At 38.8% G+C, this 16,502-nt stretch overlaps 1 protein-coding gene across 4 annotated transcripts in view; it reads right to left on the minus strand.

Moving 5' to 3' along the window:
* The window catches only part of RUNX1T1 (RUNX1 partner transcriptional co-repressor 1), a 112,426-nt gene that overhangs the window by 65,552 nt on the left and 30,372 nt on the right, over window positions 1-16,502 (minus strand). The window contains exon 1 of one of the 4 annotated variants that reach the window (XM_030445048.1): window positions 462-545. The exons of the other annotated variants lie outside the window; for them this stretch is intronic. The gene's annotated coding sequence lies outside the window, so the exon portion shown is untranslated. Of the gene's footprint in view, window positions 1-461; window positions 546-16,502 lie in introns of those variants that run through there. 4 annotated transcript variants of the gene reach the window in all.

Consider the following 16,502-nt stretch of genomic DNA (forward strand, 5'->3'; position numbering starts at 1 on the left):
CCCATACAAAAATGAATTGGGAGGAGGCAGCAGGAAGAAACAAACAACAACGAAAAAAGAGAGAAAAATAAAATGAGAGGGGAAAGAAAACCCACACAAGCCAGAGCCCCTTACTGCTGTTATTCCTCTGTGAGCGGAAATGCTCCATTCAGTCATGGCTTAGGAGGCATAAACATCATTGAAATTCAAAGACAGCTCCGAGAAAGAGGACGCCTCAATTGGTATGCAAGTGGTGTTTTCTCGCCCTGAATACATTATGAACTTGCAGCATGCTAATATGCCATGCTATCATAAGCACCAGATGGAACAGTAGGCAGTATATGTCCCATCAAACCTCAGGAAGATGTATTAATGTTCCTGCTCTTTTTTTTTTTTTTCTCCCCTTCCCCTTCCCCTCCCCCTTCCCTACTATAACCCTTCAGCTGTGTCCCTAGACTGGCACATTTCTTAACATCAGTCACCTGCTCCTGAAGCACAGTTCTCCAGGGTTGCCTCATCTTCACCAGGTGCTGCCAAGCATCTTTTCAATCTTTTTTATCGCAGAAGGTAAAGGCCACAAGACGTGTCAGGCTGTGCTTACTGAAGGGTACCGAGTACAAAAGATAACATCATGAGATAAATGATAGATGAAGAAAGACTTTGGGTTTAAAGCTAGCACAATTGTTTTAAATTATGTATAAGTAGCACGGCAAAAATTTCCCCCTCAGTATTATTGGTGAATGAAGAACTGGGGGGCAGTGGCTAAGGGTAAGATTTTTCTATGTAACCAAATAACACAGAGGAAACTGCATCAAAAATCTTGGAATTCCACTTTTCACCACACTGGAAACCTCTTCAGAAAATGTATACAATTCAAGAGACATTTGTAGGTTAGGAGGCAGGGTTTCATTTTAAATCAGAGTATGAAACATAGTAAACGATCCACAGGTAAATTAGTTCATAATGTTTCCATTTTTTTTAAATTAGAAATATGATATTCTTTGGCTTTTATGACTGAAGAATTGCTTGGACCTATATGCATGTTTCTAAATAAGTGTAGTATTTTAATACTGCTTTGCATCATTCATTAATTCAGTCCCAAGAAGGTTTTATCTGACTAAAGAAAAATGTAATCTAGTATTCTCTATGAAAGTCTATGCATATACATACAAAATTAAAGCATATTTTTTGCTATCACTTCAATTTTCCCTATCTATTCAAAGAAATATGTCTCCTATCAAAATACAGTTTGCAAGAAAATTATTTCTTTTTTTTTTTTTTTTTCTCTTTCCTCCTATTCGGCCCTTCAAAACATAAAATGAGGTCCTCAAGACTGAAAATGAAGAAACTGCACATTCAAACCACAAGAAAGACCTGGCATGGCTGAATAAAAGCAAATCTGCGTTTCTCATTTGGAGTTTTAATGTTCAAGTGTTTTAAAGCATGCTTGATTGTCAGGAAGAAATCACATCAGTAAATATATTGCTAATTTCTGATATTTTAGAAACCACCTGCTGACTTAAAACCATCTCTCACTATGCATATAAATCCATTATTTTCTTAACATCACAACCTTCTCATAAATACAGCCTAATTCTGCAAGATGCTGAGCATTCACAACTCACACAAACTTTCCTGGGAATTAACATTGCTCAAAACCTCACAACAGCTACTTATGCAAGTTATCTGTTGCATGCATAAGAAGGAGTTTTCCAAGTATTAAAGTTCCGGTTGATTTGGATTTCCCCTCACCCATCTAATCCTAACTAAAATAAAAAATTAATTATGTTTTTTCTTTCAAACAAAGCACATTATGAATGTTATTAAAAAATTACAGGCATTATTCTAGCATCTATCAAGTCCTGATAGACTCCAGTACAAGGACTACTTCAGGATGGAGTCAGAAATCATCCCAGGTTTTTTTCTTTTTCTCTTTCTGCTGTATATTGGGGGGCTTTTTTTTTTCTTAATATATAGCTTTTAAGAGTAATTTGCTAGATTATGATTTGCATTGTACAAATAACTCTATTTAAGTCCATTATCCTGCATTACAAAGTAATTTCTGACACCTAAACAGCATTCAGTTTAATTACAACATAGTGAAACAGTACATCTGACTCCCAAAGGAACCTGTTTGGATCAGAAGATGATGATATATGCTAGCTGCTGCTCATCTTTCACCATCAGATCTGCAATCAACTGTTTTAAAAAACAGTCTCAGAACATCTGCGTCATCAAATTATTTTGTGGCAAAAAGCCCTCCAAAAGCTATCAATTGCATGGAACTATGTGTGCATATCCCAGACTTGTAAGCAGACATATTTAAAACCCAGCAGCTTTTCTGTAATAACCAAAAAAGACCCACAAAAAAAGAAAAAAAGAAAAACACAAAACAACACAGAAAACAAAACAAAAAACCTCAACAAGTCTGATTCTAACTTAGCAAGCATCAATTTTTGCAGCAGAATCTCCACTAGGTAATTCATCAAGGGATCTATTCTATATCTAGTTTGGGAAGACAGCAAAACCACTTACAGCCTCAAAAAAGAAAAACACTTGTGACGAAACTATTAAGCATTCCAGGTGATTAAGTAATAGACACTCATTCTTCCAAGACTGTCTTGAACCAATGCCCTAGACAAAACCATGCAATTGTAGCTGCTGGTGTTGGGATGAAATCAAGGCAGCATGATTTTCTATACTCCTTCAAGAAAAAGCAGATTACTATGCAGTATCCACAGACCTATATCTGAAATAATACAGAAGTTAAATAAGGAGAGAATGTATCATTCCTCTTGTGGCTCTACAGAGGGATGCTGGTCGATACCTGAAATGTAGGCAGTACTTTCATCTTTGGAGCTTTTACAAACTCTTGAAAGTGGATTGAAGCAAAAGCTTTTAAGGCAGCATAAAATAAAGAATTCTGTTTCTGCAGGACTCTGAAGATTAAATACAATTGCTTTCCTTCCTCAGAATGAACAGAATTGGAAATTACTAATTTGTCAGTGGACATCTCAGAGGAAGAAGCCTGGTTGGTCAGCTGTCCTGAGTAGCAACCCTGCAAGCCCAACCTTTATTCCACAAGATGTGGTTCTGCCTATGCAGAGCAGTTTAGAGATGGCAAAGAAACACTGCAGAACCAGCTCTCCCTCAGATGGCAGAAAACTTGCTACACATACTCTAAAGACTCTGGTTTCATACCAAGCTCTCAATGGAAGTTTCATGCACAGACTCATCTCTGGTGTAGCAGCTTTGATTATTAAATATAGAACACCCAAATACAGATTTGCTTTTACAGACATAGAGAATAATGTAAAGAGAGATGCAAGGAAATCAACAAAACAACAAGCAGTCTTCAAAATACTTTATAATTTTAACAAGGGAAGCAACAAATAATATTCCAAATATAGCCCACCGTCTTGCTTCTCCTCCATTAGCAAATGGAAAATAAAGTTCTCACACTGACTATTAGGAATTCAGAAAAGTAAAATACACAGTCATTACTGCACAGATCCCCTTTAAATTTGCAAAAGTTTCTGCTTTTGTTTCTCGAGATGCAAAATAATCAAATATTGACCTTAAGAAAATAATTTTACTTTCAATTACTTCCAATTCTAATTCAATCTAATATGAATCAGATAAACAGAAGCCCTCTCTCTTTCAGGACCCAAGAGCAAGGAGATTCTGCAGTGTTATGGAAGGATGAGCTCAACCAGCGTGGACCACTTGAGTTCCAGAAACTGAATTTCATCACTGCTCTCCATCTGCCAGTGGCTAAATGAAGACTAAAGCCACCAATTCCAAAGACAGAGTGAACTCTGTTGCAAACCAGTTCCACAGAAGAAAACCGATGATGTTCAAAGCTATTCAGTGACCATGTCATCTGACCTCACTGTATATCTAATTAAGCCCTTTCTTTTACAACACAACCAAGGTTGCTTTAATGAGCATCTCTCAGCTTTCTTTAGGACATCAGTAATTCTCAAAGTCCTTATGGTTCACTCTGTATGTCCCAGTGTGTACTTTCAAACTGATATAAGCCCTTACTCCATCTTAGAAATTATTGCATCCCTGTCTAGAACAGCTACAAGCAAAGAAAGCAGCCAAAAGAAACAATAACACTGTCCATAGAAAACGACCTCTCTAAACTCCAGTTAGCAAACTTTCTCCTAACTCAAATACAAATAAGTGGATGCAAAGCTAGCAGATATAATTATGCAATCACCAATTATGTGGTGAAATGGACTGGAAAAATAAAATTTAAACAATAAATGTTAATTTGTATTTTCTAACCACAAATGAAGTGGCTTGTGCTCAACAATGTGCAAAAAAGATTCTCTTAACAATTCCAAAATTATAGGGGGAAGTCACGTATAGGAAAGTCTATGGAGATTGTCTATGGCATTCATAGAGTTTATAATGAAACCTGAAGGCTTTGTGCACATGCTTGCTGCCCTGGCTTAAAGAGGGACACCAGAATGCAGTTGTGCTTCAGAGTTCAGAAGCAGGAATCAAATTATGGCCGCATTTTCATATGATCTGAATGCACATATTTTCCAAACTGCAGTCTTGTGGCAGGAAAACCATTTGAATCATGCATGTTTGCATGATTCACAGAACACATAACAGTAAATATCTCCCTGTATCAGTATACCAGTAGATTACTCCTTTAGCAGGATGTGGTTTCAGAACAGGAGCAGATAAGATAGTGACCACATCATCATTAGAAGAATCCGAGAGAAAGAGAGAACTACTAAATCTGCACCTGAGATGCACAGGAAGGCTCCCAGATATTGGAGAAGTGGAGTATAGGCACATAAAGAAAATGCTAATAAAGCATAAGAACTAGAAGGTTAACAGGATAAATTTTAGAGATGCTTTCTGAATGAACTGTAGAAGACAGAACAGTGCATTAACCCTCACAAGATAAAAGATGTATCAAGAAGCTGAAAAGGGCAATGCACTTTGAAAGGTAAAATATATTCCTGCTTTTTGAATCATCACTTCAAACCTTGCTGCTGTTAAGAATATGCAAATCCCACATCCTCAAATCTCAATTCATTACAGCAAACTCCTTTTTTTTAAGAATTATATGAGCCTGATCTAATGCCAGATCTGCACCTACTTGCAGTATGCTTGAAGGGTTACCAAAATACATTTTTCTTACTTATTTCTCAGCCTCTCCTCTAAGAGGTGATCAATCAATACCAATTCCTTTTGCTCTTCTGTTTCCACATTTCTTTCAGTCTTTGTCAGCTCAATAGTGTCAATATGCAAAATGCTGCAGAGCTTGTTACAGTCTGCTTCTAAAGGGATGTCCATAATGAACAAGAACTATATGAGCAGTAGTCTTAATAATTGTGCCCACTGCTGACAATATTTCCTCTCAAACTTCAGAAAGATTTCCTGACACCTTTGACTTATGCTTCATACTCACTTAAAAGCAGTTACATTGTGGGCATTGTTCCAGAACATATATCCACATTAATACTGAAATAGCCGTCTGGATTCTTTAAATTAATTCCAATGTGTGGGTCCTACCAAGCAGTTGTTCCTCATGAAAATTTCACAAGATTGCCAGATCTCATCAGCAGGAAAATGAAGTTATTTTATTTTTAAGAAGTAGAAAGAAACGCACAACTCATTATGCAACATGATGGAAAAGCTCGAGTAAGCTTCATGCCACAGGAATCTCGGCAGGAGATTTTTTAAAGTTGGATCAGTTCAGTGTCTCTTTTGACTTTACAGCCCTAAACCAGCTGCAAGAACATTACTACCAGGTGGTGTGTTGCAGCACAGGGATGAAACCAAGAGGTCAGTGAGTCTCCATCTGGAGCGACACTTGTCAATTCCCAAAGTCTCCAGCAACTTGTCACAAGTTCCTCTGCAATTAATGCTCACAATGATGTTACTTGTCCATACCCTGGCTTAATTTGGCAGTTGAAGGAGAAGAAATTACTAGGAGTGAAAAAAATGAAAATGAAAAATAACAGCACAGAGAAATAAATTCAGCTTTGATATGTGAAAGCATAGCTCCAGAAGCTCCAATTCTGCTCCTCTAAAGGTATGCAAGGGCAAAGTTCAATTGGCAAGTTACAGATCAGATTCAATGAATAATTAACTTTAGGTGCCCAGAAGCCCAATGCTGCCAAAATCTCTCTCTGAAACACAACACAAAAGCCAGTGCCAGAGACTGCTCTGCTCTCCCATACAGTGCACAGGTGTGAAGTACTTTGGATTGTGTACCCAAACCAGATAACAGACTCAGCAGGAACAAAGAATGTCATTCAGGTTGAAGGGACCTCAGGAGCTCAGGTAGTCCAAGCCCTTCTGCCTCAAAGCATGTGCAGTAAGATCAAGTTGCCAGAGGTTTGTCCAACAGGGATTTTTAATGTCTCAAATAATGGAAATACCATGATCTCTCATGACAACCTTTTTCAGTGCCTGACCACCCTTACAGCAGAGAATTTATTTCCTGCTATCTCCTTGAGATTTATCATGGTCCATTACTTGCACCTGTTGTCTCTAATCCTATGATTGTGCACCTCTGAGAAGTGTGTGGCTCCATCCATCTTTTCCACACCCTCTTATTAGATAGCTGTACATGGCTCATGAAAGAAAAGATGATACCAAGTTAGTTATATTTAACTACCAACTGCCTACAGCTCAGCAACAGGGAAATACTGGAGATAAGATGCTTTACTCCTATTTTTCAAGAGCCTCAGTCACTTGGAAGACATGGGATCCAAAGCAGTAATCCCTCCTCTTAAAAAGATGTCCGTATCTTCACCTTCAGAAGGTTGGCAAGTAGAACTGATTTGTGTAAGACACAGCTAGGTGAGATGGAAGAAGTGAGCTTTAATTTAATTAAGTCTCTTGAGTAGAAGTCTCACTTTGGAAATGAAAGCCATGAACTCAAATCCTCTTTCTGCTTGTACAAGCTCAGTTCTATAATGTAATGCATTGCCTTAATGGGAGGCAGAGTGGGAGCTACCACCCAGCAGCAGCTTATTCTAGATCAGAGTAATCTCCATCCCTCTTGTCCTGCCCAAGGACTGAGCAATAAACAGTTCAGGAGGAACCAAGGTTCAAGATCAATGGCAGCGAGGTTTAAGTGGCTCCTGCTCTTGGCCTGATGACTCTGACGTACAAGAGGCAGAAAGAACAGATGTACATTGCAAAATGCAATGTGGTGCAGAGACGGATGAGCTTCTCAAGAGTTGAGCCAGTGAATATAGATAGAATGGTACAGCACGATGAGGGCTTCACCAGCTTCGCAGAGGAGTTGCGTGAATGTGGAGTTCGCATAGCGGAATTTTGAATGAAATCAGCCTTGCCAAGTGAGCCAACATGGCCAGACTGTGTCTGTGTACCAGTGAAAATCCAAGTGCTGCTGTGCCCTATGGATTTCCCAATTTAATCTCTACTCTCTTCAGCATGGATGGCTCTGTGCTCCGTTTCATACCATACGCATTTCTGGGAACAAAAAGTAAGCTGCACTTGTGAAGAGCCCAACCATTCCAAATAGGCATTAAGTATCCCCTGAGATTACCTACCAGATCCAGCCGTGCAAACTACTCAGAAATGCTTCGGTTCCATAAAAACATAGGTTTGAACTCAGCACTGGCCTACTTAACCCTATCAATGATGAGACAGATCTTAGTATGCACAAATGCAGCTCTGCCTTCCTGGGAAACTTCAAAGCTGTGACAGTGATGCATCTGGAATGAGGAGTCGAGGCATGCAATTGTGGATTTGGAAGCCAGCTACTGCTTCAAGTGCAGAAGTCATCTTGTGCACTAAGCTTTAGTCTGTGACCTGGCAGTGAGTGATCAGCCTTCAGCTGAGTTTTTGCAGATGTACATACTTGGAAGAAAAAAGGATGTAGCAAACAAACGAGAAAACTGGTATGGGTATATGTACAGGTCCTGAAAAGGATGAGATACTGTGTCTTCTACTCTTAGATGTATAAACCTCTTTGGTTAGAATTTTTTAAAAACTGGCACATCACATCATTTTTATATTTATTTTACCAAAATCACTGTCTTGTTTTGTTTTGTTTTTTTAATCACATACACACAGATCACATTGATTTGCAATCTATGGTGATCACACCTTATCTGTGAGTGTGGAGTCCAAAATCTCCAAATCAAGATGTGCTTGGTGCTAAACAGCCTACACACATCAAGATAATACCCATTCTGAGAAACTGATTTATTTGTTCCTTTCCAGCTAAGGATCTGAGTTGAAAAGCAGTAAATCTTCACAGAATGTTTGCAACTCTGCTTGAAAATGTATATATTAACAGCTATTTCTGCAGCATGATCTGCATCCCATGACGCATTAGTTACTTTCCACGCATTTGTAGCAAGATGCTCTTCACAGCCCCATGGGTTGAAAATAGGAGCAATAATGTCATGCAGACTTTGGAGTTTATTACTACCATAAAAGAAGAAGAAACTTTAATACTTTAAAAAGCCACTCATTACTTGTCGTGTCCCAAACTCTTCAATACATATTGAAGAACCCAGTGATCCACAGTCCTCTTAGGGAAAGAGGTTTTTGCTCTTATCCAAATACTGATGAAGATAAAGTCATTATGTAGGATTATTGGAATAATGATGCAAGGTTAACACTCAGACTCAAGTATTTCCAGACATAGTAAGTATTTCCCTGTTTGGCAGGAAACTTGTTTTGTAAGACACAGAATTGTCCTACTATAACAGCATAGCAACTGAAACTTAGAACAAGTCGGTTAATGGAGTGTTAGAAGACTTTTGCTGTGTAACAGCATTTAGACCCACATATTCAAAAAACAGGTGTATAATCCAAATGTTCAGTTACTAGGACACTAACAGTTATGTCCATGGCAATTTTGTTTCTGTTCTTTAAACAAATCATCACTCGCAAGCACTAATGTTAAAACCAGAAAGCCAGTCTAGTACACAGTGGCTATAAATGCCAAATCAATTTTCAGCAGATAATAAAGCCCATGTTTTACAATCAGCAATGCACTGTTTTACTACCCAAAATGTAAGCTAATAATATATAGCTCTGCTAAATGGAAAATGCAGATATGCTGTTAAGAAATGGGCTGGCTGTGAGATGATGGATCATTTCTGCTGGGACCTTCTTAAAGCTATGTGCAAATGTTTTGAAAATATCACATGATGTGGCCATGTGTTAAAAATTACAGCCAGTTAAGTTCTCTGCTAAGAAAAATATGTGGGCAATTTATGAAATGCACTCCAGGATGGAGATATCTTAAGTAAAACCAGATTTTGAAAACAAACCCTTTTTTTTTTGAAACATGAACTTAAAAAAAAAAACCAGTTGCAGCCACATCTGGAGAGCAGAAGTAAAGAAAGGGTGGTCTGACCTAATACCAGGCCATCTTCTCAAAGAGCAGCATTATTTCTGGGCTACAATGACTGTGATCACTGATTGTCCTTTTAAGGAAACCATGCTGAATACTGCCATGGGCAATAATAAAGCATTTTGTAGGCCAACATCTGTTCTTTGAAAGTACTATAAAATGACTGATAGATTTGTAAGGTTTCATAAATAAAGCTCGGAATAAACAGTTCTTAAAAACAAAACAAAACATAACAAGCAAACAAAAAAGCCCATCCTAAAACATAACAAAACAAACCAACCAACCAAACAAAAAATAACCACACATTCAGAGTAATCAGACAAACCAATGTATGGTATTAGATCTGAACACCAGCATCAAGTTCCCCCAGCATCAATTATTTAGAGATAAGCACTTCCTAGAGTTCCATACATAGAATGACAAAATGGTTAACTTGGTTACTGCAAGCTGCATGTTAAGGGGATTATCTTTCCAGAGACTTTTCTCAGAGTTGCAGTGGTGCCTTAACAGAGATCTGAATCGCTTTTACAGCGTTTCATTAGCCAGACTCAGTGCTGCTGCTTTGCCCTGCCAGGGAAGCAAGGAGGTGAGCAGCCAGTTGCAATTATAACAGTACAAGCATTTTGTCTTTGAAGGGCAAATTTATTTTGTGTAAAAGTGTTATCGCTACACATAAACGAGAACCTGCCTTTATTACTTCCTCTTCTTTCCCTAAAAGAAGAAGGGCTTCAGAACCACTAAACGGATGCTTCTGAAATCAAGACTTCACACGTACACAAAAGGCACTGACATAATATCAGATTACATAAAAATACACATCCTTTTAATCTCCTGTACATAATGTGCTTACTTTTAAAATACAAAATCTGCCCCAGATGGCTAATAATGCCCATTTGAAAAAAAACCAACACCACAATATTAAAGGGCTAAAATATGCTGTGAACAGATTGAGAGGCAGTTCATCCTAGAGGAGAGTAAAAAAGTGCAGATGGGTGTCAAAAATAGCCAAGTGTCAGATCTGTTCAAGTATCTCCATTCTGGCACATGCTCCCAGTCACAGCTGTTAGTGTATTCTCTGTATCCAAGTGCAAGGTTTTCTAACACTCTGAGCTGACATTAAAACACACTTCTTGCTTGCTACTGCTTTAAGGGAATGCTGGAAATTAAAGATTTATTTAATGATAAAGCATAATGAGTATTGATAAGGGTATACATACTTGAGTGTAGTGCATGCCATTTTGATTAAAGATGCATGAAATTTTAAACAGCAGGTAGATTAAGTAATTTAAATGCCAAAGGCTTAATAGTTTTTCAAAAATGCAACTCTAGGCATTCCAACAGTGTTTGTCAATAGCCCCAAATATTGTACACAAGGACCAAAGCTGATAAGACTGTTTTGTTTTAGTACATATAAATATCTTTAGAAAAACACAGAAATAGTAAACTGCACAAGAATTTCACACAAATATAAAGGAAACACTGAGGGATTCAAATTATTCAGAATGCAGCTTTCCGAATCAATGAATTACCATGATATTTGCAAGTAAGACCACATTCCCTGGAATGTAATGCATACAAATCAAATTTGACATTTAAAGGGTTAAATTGACCTTTCATAGTCCTCAGTTGTTATCTATGCAAATTAATTTGCCCATATTTCAACCATATAAATCCTCTTAGCCTTGTGCTTTGAGCAAACAGAGCCCACTTTCTTCTTACAACCAGAGGATCAGCAAACATACCAGCAGTAGGGTATGACCGTGTATAAAAATCCTAAAAGGAAAACATTCTTCCAACAACTGGCAATACCTACATGCAACTGTGGTTGCAGCAAACTGGCAGATAGTGTTTCAAAACACCATCTGTGAGGTGTACAGACTCTCTGTGATCAAGCGTAGCCTCTTCTGCCTGTCCTACCCAAATAATCCACAAGAACCAGCCAGCTGTAGGATCTCTAGCCCTGGCTTTTTTTATCCAGAGACACGAGCTGCTATAATCAGGCACATGGCTCTCTTCAGTCCTTACCAAAGGAGAAAAAAAACAAACAAAACGCACCAAATTCAATCCACTTGGCTGTGGTCAAGCATCTCACAAACCCCCTCAGACAAACCCTGCATAGAAGCACTGTTTTCATTGGCAGTAACACTTATCAATGAGACAAGCGGTCGTAAGATCCAAGGATAATATTTTCCCGAGGAAACCGACCTATTAAAATTTCCAGCTCCACAGCAATTCCTCCAATTCAGCGGATTCTTTTATTGTTTTATTTTGAGTCAACATACAGCAGTGATCTTCCTGGTGACAGTTAAGGACTATGATTTAGGACAATGCTGGAATAATTTATTTTATAAACCTACTTCTCTAACATAAACAGCTTTTCTCACGGATAATTTCAGTTGATGGGCAAATGCTGTGAATGATCTTTACCGATCAAATGTTTGCAGATTCAAGGTACAGCTGACAGTCATGAAAGCCAGCCTGAAGCTGGATTTCTCTTCACTAAAAATGATCCCCCCCATGCAGAGACCCGCACCCACAAGGCTGGTGACTTTCTGCTATTTCTCTCCCTTTTCACTTAAACATCCAGTCCTGTTGTAAGTATCATCTCTGGCAGTTCCCTCACACAAATTCCCCTCCCCCAAACACATACACAACAGAATTAGCATCCACGATCGCTCTGTACCCGTATCAGCTTGCAAATCACCCTTAATATTAAGAGAACGGAAAAAAGAGAAAATGGGAAAAAAAAAATACTAACAAAAAACAATTAGCGCTTCCTCATTTAAACCCGAAAGAGCTGCAATAATTTCAACTCACCAGGCATCCTTGGATAAAATATACCACACTGTAAATGGCTCTCTCCTAAAAGCAAGCTTATTTAGGGCTCAGTGCCTCCTGTTCTGGAATGAACAGAGAGAAGCGAGGAGGGCCATCAGAACTGGCTGTGGCAGCGTAGCTGGAGGCAGGATGCTGGGCGCGTGCGTTTGCCAGGCAAAGACAGATGGAGAGCTGACACTCTGTATTGCACTTGGAGCAGAAATGTGAATGATGACAGGAGCACATGTGGCCTTGAACCCAGCCCTGTCTCTTCAGGCAGAACAATGACAGGGATGTGTGTGCAAATTATCACAACCCCAGCTCCCCTCAGCTGACTCCTTTTACTCTACCTTTCACACCAAGTTCCAGATGACCAAAGAATAGAAAGTAAAATGCGGAGTGATAAGGCAAACACTGAATAATGCATTTTTTTCTTTAAAACTTAACCCTTTCTTCTGCTGACAGCAATTAAAGAAAAAAGCATCCAGTCAAATCAGTTCTCCTCCAAAAGTGGAAACAAATTCAGTCCTTATTTTAGCAGTCATAGTTTTGCACTCTGTAGGACCACATTTGTTTATTTTTCCGGAAATTCAAAACATGCATGAGGATAAATGAAAGGATCCCCCCCCCTTCTCTTCCCCCCTTTCCCACACTTTTGTCATTATTATGCTGTTTTACTATCATGAACAGAGTATCAAAATCACTCCCTTTCTCAGATTCTCAGTAGTATGTGTAAAATAGAACACACTTAGAAAGCAAACCACTTTTATTTTACTATAGTGCTTTTAACCCCCTGGGATTCCTACATTGATATGTTCCAAACATTTCCAGCTTACTCTCCTTTACCTTGCATGGTGATCCGTGGGGGACGAAAACAAAATCTTCTCTGTAAAGCTTTTTCAAAGGCTCAACAATCATGTCCTCCCAATTTCTGATTTTGCACACCCCTTAAATGTTTATCCTTCACATGAATAACATATGCCTGGCTAGGTTGAATGCACTCTTCCCTATTAAGCTTTAATGGACACCATGATATATAAAACTACAAGTCTTTGTTACAGTGCTTTATCTAAAGCTGGCTATTTTCTTCTCAGCAGTCCCTCTTTAGTCCTTTGTAAAACATCTTTGCCTCTTAGAGAAGCATACGCCTGACTCATGCCTTCTATGGCACATATAGCCTTGCACAAAATTCCAGGAACAAGGGAAAATATTTAAATAAAAAAAAACCTCTCCACCCCCCCTTTAGCCCTTGCAAAAGCTTCTCCCTTTAGGAACGAGTATTTGTCCAGCAATTAGCACTTAAGTCCTGATTTTGACTTTACCTTTGCAATATACATTTAAACCTATATATAGAGGTAGTGATTCTCAGTCAGATCTTCAGGAGCTGCATTCTTTCCACTACAAGAGTCATCCTATTGTACTTATTTATGCATTCCCCTGATTTTGCATTATGCCCTCTTCTGCCTCTGCTACAGAGGAACAACCCTGCTTTCAGGCCTTCCTCTTCCTTCCTCTAAGCTGCCACAGAGCCTGATAAAGATCTGTTTAGGAAAAGGACACACATGCAAAATTAAGCAAAAAATAATAATCCTTCCAATATCTGGACTGAACTCATTATTATTTCTCACTTAAAGCATATGAGTCACTTAATTTACTGATGTTTCCATGCTTTTTTTTATGCTAAGGGCTACCCTTAAGCTTCAGTTGAACAAGAGAGAGACTCCAAACACAAGGCTGACAAATTCAAGATTATCAAAGAAGCAAAGGAGGAGCTCCCCTTGGCCCAGTAAACACCCCAGCACTAACAATGTAATGCATCTGCTACGTGAAACAGGTCTTTCCTTCATCTTTATCAGGTATCTATTGTAATGAAGTTCTCTATAGCGGTTTTTTGAGTGTCAGAGAGCCCAAAAGAAATACTGAAACATGAAAACATTTTCAAGATAGACCACTTCCATGAAGAGAGGAAAACAGAGGGAGGGAAAGAATAACAAGCAAAGTCTGCACTATCGGGGCTTTTAAAGAATTCACTGCTCCTTTTTGTTTTGTTATTTGATGCACTACTTAAAACCCATCAGTTAGTATTGTATTTGCTGTGTTGTTTTTCTTTTTTAATGCTGTACTCTACATGAAAGGAAAAACATTTTCACAGTTGGAAACACAACCTTTCATCAACATAGATGCAGCCTGCATCAGCTTCAGAGTAGCAAGTAACGTGTCAAAGGTGTGATGCATTTTAATAAAACTGAACAATATTCACTCTTAAAAGTAGGTCTTAATATCAGTACATTGTAAATCCACAGACCACAGCTCACGAAATTGAACTTCCATATGCCGTGTGATTATGCATCTTTTTTCTGTGTGTAAAAAGCCTTTTTAAGCTGTTATCTGACTACAGTAATTGCCATTTAAATTGATCCACGTCAACAAAACCTGGATCCCTGGAGATTCTCACCTAGAAGCCTGCTTGTGGAAGGGGCTAACAGAATGCCTGTGCATCTGAGACTACTTCAGCATTTTCTCAAGCAGCCAGCTGCATGAATAGTTTTTCCCCTCTCATTATTTAATACACTGAGGCAGGCTGCAACCCATTTGGCAGTCCTCCCTGAATAAATATCTGTGGATATTTATTCTCTTTCCCTACCCCACCCCCATATTTAATGCAGTCACTTAAAGCTTGCCCTAACAGTTTTTGCACCAGCTCTGAAATTTTAGGATGCCCATTAGAAGCAAAGGTGGACAGCCCATTCTATAAAACCATTTTATTCTCTGCTAAGGAAGAAAAAACAGAGGTCTTAAAACAGGAATGATTCTTCTGTATCACAAGAGTAGGTATTATGTGTAATACAAAAATGAAAGGGATACAAAGAGAGTGAAATATCCAGAAGGTAATCTACAACCAGTTTATTTACTTTGCACGTTATGCTACGTGTTCCTGGGTGGGAATCAGCTCTTTCTTTGACAGTCACCCAAAACACTTTACCAACTGCTTTTACATAACCCCCTGCAACTCTTAATTTTGAAAGTGGTTGAAGAATGCTAAATAGCCTCAATATTAATACATTTGACCATGAAAAAAGCAAGAGTTTCATGCAGTGGATGATACAAGGTCACCAAGACATGGAACTGATGGAAAAGAGAAATTCCAAATGATCACCATTTAAAAGTACAGAGACTGCCTAGCTTAATACCAGGGACTGGAAGTCCACTGAAACACATCTGTAGTTAATGAAAGCTCTCTATTAACAGTGAAGCAAGAATTTAACTCAAAGCTTTTCTGTAGGACTTCTCAACTTCCCGCTCTCCTTATAGCAGACTGTTGTGATACATTGTGACTTCACACAGTGGGTATTAAGTGAGTTAATTCAAAGGAGCTGAAACCTCATTGATCCTAATTGAAAGCAATACACCCAACCAAATAGTTTTCTACCCCATCTGCTCTGGCCTGCCACCAGCTATTCAATACAAGAGAATTAATAGTTTCAGATATTCTAACCGACCCAATAAAAGCACTCATTTAAGCAGGACTGCATTAACAAAGTGAAAAACCAAGGGCAAAATGGGTTCAAATGGAGCATTTTACTCCTAGTTGGCTTTAACAAAGCTGAATAATGCTTATTCTGACTTTTTATGTGCAAGACTTGATAAACTGAATGAGAAGGCACTCAATGATCAGTCAACGAGCATTGATGAATGGTCATTAGGACCCCCCCAATCTCAGGGAAGGCCATTCCACAAAGTGGCACACCAGCTTGAAAGGGCGGACTCACTAATGTCCAGATTTCCCCGCTTGCTTGTTCCACTTTCACTTTCAGACCACTGGCCACCAAATGAGGCTGACATATTGGAAAATAATCTTTTATGGGCGACTGGTAAATAAAAATGGAGGCATTAGGTGGGCTTTCAAATTCAAATCTGCTAGTTTTGTCAGCCCCCAAACGTTCTGATTTTCCACCCAGCTGGAAGCTATTAGTGTTTTCTTAAGGCATCCCACTGACAGGGCAAACCCACCTAATGTGTGAGCTGTAGAGCTGATGGGGGGACTGGAGACGACCACTTAGGGATGCTTTCTCAACTTTATTCATTTGATTGTACAACCAAAGTACAGTAAAGGCAACACCTTCAGGAGAAGCTCACTAATTTCTTGCCTCTCAGTAGCTTCCATTGCCTGGTGCAACAGTTGTCCACCTAGAACTGCAATGGGCAACCTAAGTGCAGCTTTTTCCACCACACTGTACCAGCCTCCATTGCTTTTACTGCACTACCACAAAAGAGCTCAAGCTAATAAAGAATGGCACTTCTTATTAAACCTCCAATTCTTTGCTGGGAA

The sequence above is a fragment of the Calypte anna genome, chromosome 2, assembly GCF_003957555.1.
Source record: "Calypte anna isolate BGI_N300 chromosome 2, bCalAnn1_v1.p, whole genome shotgun sequence".
Taxonomy (NCBI): Eukaryota; Metazoa; Chordata; class Aves; order Apodiformes; family Trochilidae; genus Calypte; species Calypte anna.